Raw genomic sequence first — 5,321 nt, 5'->3', positions numbered from 1 at the left:
AACCATCTTTGACTTCATGCAGGAAAGCGGTCCATGTGGAGAAGAACCTCAAAACAATGAGCTTTTTAAAAGAAACCTTTAAAGCACTGATAGACTGTAATTCATGCAGTGCTGAGCCTTTTTTTTTTTTAGAGAAACGAAAGCTCTTACAGGCAATGTGACATCAAGCATCAGTCGGGAGAATGGGGTGGGAGGGGGTGACTGTGGGATCCTCCTGCCACTCAATAATAATACTTGCTTAAACGTTTTGCTATATTAAAGAACATGGAATAAAAAAAACAGAGATGGTGGCAGATGGGCTAGTCTGAGACTCTGATAGTCAAACATCATCAGCCTTTTCTTTGTGACATAACGCATTAGGGATGTGATTGACCAGGAGATTTGTTCAATGAATGTGCAGCTGATAAATCTGAAAGGATTATGTTGGACAATGACATAATCATGGACCGTAACGTCAAAGGAGTTTTTAAAATGGTGCAGTCCGCTTGTGTAATCTGTCCCTCAGAGAACTGAGGCGATTTTTGAGAGCAAATTGATGTTTGGTATAGTGCTCATGACATGTATTTCATGTATAAAGTAGAAAAACATGCTCTCATTCAAGAACCGAGTTGGTATTTTTGTTTAAAATAATTCTCAAAAAAATATTTTAATCATTTGGGACTCATTTATCTGTACAATGATGAATATAATAACAGGAACCTACAGTTTTGATTCACTTAATGCAGTGAGGTCAACTTGATTACATGAAGTCATGGACTTATTAATATTACTAGTATAAGTATTACACACACACACACATGCACACCCCCCCTCCCCCTTTAACTGAGCTCTTGTTCAGTACATGACAGCAATTATCAGGTGTGTTATCAGGCAACAGTCTTCTTAGAGCAAGCATTTTTTGATGTAATAACTTCACATCATTATGTTGTTGAATAATAGTTCTGCCAAGGGGTTCAATGGTTAGACAAGCTGTGAATGGCTTGTACTGACTCTTGGGGATACAGAAGAAGAATGGCTGTTGTGAAAGAGAGGAGGGGTGTGAGGAAGAGAGCAGAACTTTAAGCAGTTTGCTGGTCTGGATCATTCAGAGGTGATTGTGTTACACATCACAGTGTTCCTCCGCAGTCAACATCACAGCGAATTGACCTCAAGATCAGGCTGTGCTCAGAGTGATGATCTTGCCTTGTTTTGCAGCCACAGTACCCTGGGCACCCTACAGTCCATGGATTGGTCAAACCTGTACTGAGGCCCCTTATGTGACAGCTAACACTTGCCTGAAACTGGGTCATGCAACATGGATTTCACCTTCGTCTGTGTCACCCAAAAGATGGACACCTGCTGATGGATGGAGGCTATATCAACAACCTGCCTGGTTTGTTACATTCAGTTTGTACCTTCCCTTATTAAGTATTAAAAGTAGCCGTACTTTGATGTAGTTGCTCAGCTGTTTGCTTATAGCAATATATTTTTAATTTTACCAGTACTGTATGCTGTTTGTCTTGATGTCTTCTTCCCCTGATTCTCCCAGCTGATGTTGCGCGCTCCATGGGGGCCAAAGTGGCAATAGCTATTGATGTGGGCAGCCGGGATGAAACCAATCTCACTAATTACAGCGACTCACTCTCGGGCTGGTGGCTGCTATGGAAACGCCTTAACCCCCTTGCTGAGAAGGTTAAGGTGATGGATTGATTAGGAGTAAAGACACACCATGCTGTGCAGCAATGTTTTTAATTCTATCAATATAAATCAGGATATTTTTGGAAATCATTTCAGTGATTTATAAGTTAATTTCCACAGGTGGCAGTAGCTAAAACATTATTAAAAAGCGATCTCTAGGTGTATTAGCTAATTGTAGGCCAATCTCCAACCTTCCTTTTTATCCCAAAAATTCTTAAAAGAGTAATTGTAAAACAGCTAATGGATCACCTGCAGAGGAGTGGTTTATTTCAAGAGTTTCAGTCATGTTTCAGAGCTCATCGGAGTACAGAAACAGCTTTAGTGAAGGCCACAAATGATCTTCTTATGGCCTCTGACAGTGGACTCATTTCTGTGAGTATCCTTCTAGACCTCAGTGCAGAGTTTGGTGCTGTTATCTATAATATTTCATTACAGCAATTAGAGCATGCTGTAGGTATTAAATGTACTGTGTAATATCTTTCTAACAGACTCCAATTTGTTCATGTAAATGGGGAGTCACACACTAAGGTTAATTATGGAGTTCCACAGGGTTCAGTGCTACGACCAATTCTGTTTATATTATGCATGCTTCCCTTAGGCAGCATCATTAGAAGGCATAGAATACATTTTCACTGATATGCAGATGACACCCACATTTATCTATCCATAAACCAAGATAACACACATGCAGATAGAGTTTATTGTACTCGGCCCTGAAAATCTAATTACATGCTTACTCGGGATGGCATTACTTTGGTTTTCAGTAACACTGAAGAATCTGCATGATGCTGAAAAACGAGTTAATGTGTTTATTACTTCTAGGCTGGACTACTATAATTCGTTATTATCAGGATGTCCTAAAAACACCTGAAAGGCCTTTTTTAAACACAGGGCTTAAATACACAGAGGGAGCAATTAGTGAATGAGAGACAGAAGGGAAAACACTGCTGGGGCAAATCAGGGCTAATGAGAGAGGGAATGCATAAACCGACACAGTAGCCTGAGACACAGACTTCAAAGTAAAACAGGAAGCAGATGCGAACTTGACAAGGGGATACAGCAGACAGGGGAGACAGCAACTAAGGAACACAGACAGAAGCCAAAAGACTAAAACTGTAACATAAACCACACAGAGAACCCAAACTCAGAATAACCCTACAACCCAATAGACAAAGAAAGCTAAAAATATAATAAACCAAATCAAAAAACCAAAAACACAAAACCACTGGGTCAACGATCCAGGCCCCTAACAGAGTAGGCTTAAAATTGTACTTTTTGATAAAGCATATAGTTAGGGTTGGAGCAGGTGACCCTGAATACTCTCTTAGTTATCCTGCAATAGGTCTAGGCTGCTGGGGGATTCCCATGATGCACTCAGTGTTTCTTCTTTAGTCACCTTTTTTCACTCAATATGTGTTAATAGACCTCTCTGCATTTAACCATGAGATATTATTAATATCTTAATATCTAATATTAAAGTGTGGCCTTACTTTAAGTTTGATTTCATAAAAAGTGACAAAAACATTAGCGTCCATTAGCATTGTGCGTGGGAAGAAAACATCTTTTTACAGCGAAAAAAACCCCTAAACTTCCAAGTAAGCACCGAGTGCGCTACGACATAATGGGAAATTCACAGAGAAACTGCCGTATCCTTCCACTGACCGCCGCGGCACACCTGCACCAGGGTAAACCTCCGCCTACCCAACTCCTGCTTTACAGGTGAAAATAGAGCAAAAGGACGGCTGAGTCTTTGATGTTATTTATTTTCTGCTGTGTTTTACTTGCATCTATTTGAAAGACTGAGTGTAAACACAAAAAAAATATTTTATGTGCTGGAATGTGCAGAAAATAGGTTTAAATATTAAACAAATTTCTTCCAGTCAGAGAATGTTGCATATAATAAAATTTTTGCTTGATGCATAAAGTTAAAAGATTAAAATTAATAAAACTATAAAAGTTTTAAAAAGAGACTTTTCCATTTGATTACATTTTGTATGATGGATTATGCAGAAAAAGTGGAATTGGGCTGAAAGATCTATCGCTTTATCACCTATACAGGTTGTAAATCGTGTTTTTAAAAAGTAACTAAGTAATTAATTACTTTTGAAAATAAGTAATCAGTAAAGTAACAGGATTACTTTTTGGGGGAAGTAATCAGTAATTAGTTACTGATTACTTTTTTCAAGTAACTTGACCAACACTGTGCTGGACTCCCTTGGAATTCAAGGTCTGATCTTCAACACACTCACTCGCTCCTCAATCCAGCCTGGACACTCACTCTGATACTCTCCACGAAGCTTCTCACCTCTTTTTTTGCAGGTAGGGAAACATCCGCCATATCTTTACTCACCTATAGTTCTCTGCATCACCATTCTGATATTAACTGCCCTTTCCTCTGTTTCAGAGCTCTCCTTCAGAGATCCCGCTCCGCTCCTCTCTCCACCTTCTGTATATACATACATATCTCGTTCAGTCTGTTTAAATAAAGTCTTGTTAAGAACCAATTTCGCATTGAGTCTGCTTTTGGGTCTGCAACCTCGTACTGGCCTCCGGCCTTCGATAACAAGTAATTTGTACCACTTATTGGTATACCAGGTAGTCATGCTGCTCTAAGTTCAAAGTACACGCAATATTTATTACTGCAGAGCTTTACACAAGTCAGAGCTTTAGAAAGCCCCAGACATTTAACGACATTTTCACAGTAGTTCAGTTCCTGTTTGGACGTATATATGCTGAAGAAAATTGCAGTAGTGTCTTCTGTGCCAAAAATAATCAAGTTGGACATTTAATTAATAAGCAAAATATTAAATGCTGTAAATTTAAGGCTGATGAGTGTAACTCAGTAATAACAATGGAGGGAAAAACCTACTGTGGAATTACTGAAATATTAGTAAGTAGCCACATTCAAGTCTCACATGCCTGAAATCTACTGTATTGACAAAAAATGAATTTATAATTGCTCATATTACAAATCCCTTAAAAACAATATAATATAATATATAGATAATAGAGTATTTTTAGCTGAACCTCAGGCCTTCAGCCCCTTTTGCTGATAAAGTAATAACAATAAAAATAAAAAGGATGAAATTGTTTGCTCTTACACAAAAATAGATTTTTGTGAACCAGATTTGTTCCAAGCAATGTCACAGAAAGACAAAATGCCTCCTAACCAAGAGATGACGAGAACGATGGAGACAGATGAGTTATTTACTCCCAGATTGAGAAACAACACAAGGATGAAGGGTAAAACAGCAGGACTCACACTGGCAACCTCCCCCTCCCTGATAACAAACAACAAAGGCAACAGAACAATTGCTGAAAACAGGATGGAGCCACTTTTATGATTGCAGATCTGAGACCGTAATGTTTAAGACTAAATGGCTTCTGTTCTCATTCTTTTAAACAATAGGCATCCCACACAGTTAATGAATGCATTTCTATTTTCAGATGCTACTGGAGAGTACAACAACCAGGGGATGCAATGCTTCTCCTTCTGTGATACATTTGATACTATTTATTTGTGTGGATGCACAAAATGCAGATCAAGACTTAAAAACATAACCAAGGTTTTGGGACTAGCCGAGCTTAAAAAAAAAAAAAAAAGGCAAAACCAGATGTGCTTCACTGAAAAGCTGAAATTGCAC

At 38.6% G+C, this 5,321-nt stretch overlaps 1 long non-coding RNA gene across 2 annotated transcripts; it reads left to right on the top strand.

Moving 5' to 3' along the window:
• The first annotated feature begins 965 nt into the window (after positions 1-965).
• LOC113027330 (uncharacterized) lies at positions 966-4,181 on the top strand. 2 transcript variants are annotated; one of them, XR_013910448.1, is made up of 3 exons: positions 966-1,090; positions 1,195-1,372; positions 1,529-4,181. It is a non-coding gene; the product is annotated as an uncharacterized LOC113027330 (long non-coding RNA). The 2 variants fall into 2 exon arrangements; XR_013910447.1 differs by having other exon boundaries at positions 976-1,372.
• The last annotated feature ends 1,140 nt before the right edge of the window (positions 4,182-5,321 follow it).

The sequence above is a fragment of the Astatotilapia calliptera genome, chromosome 7, assembly GCF_964374335.1.
Source record: "Astatotilapia calliptera chromosome 7, fAstCal68.1, whole genome shotgun sequence".
In the NCBI taxonomy this organism is placed as follows: Eukaryota; Metazoa; Chordata; class Actinopteri; order Cichliformes; family Cichlidae; genus Astatotilapia; species Astatotilapia calliptera.
The sequence above is the reverse complement of the archived record's forward strand: the minus strand, read 5'-3'. Positions and strand labels throughout refer to the sequence as shown.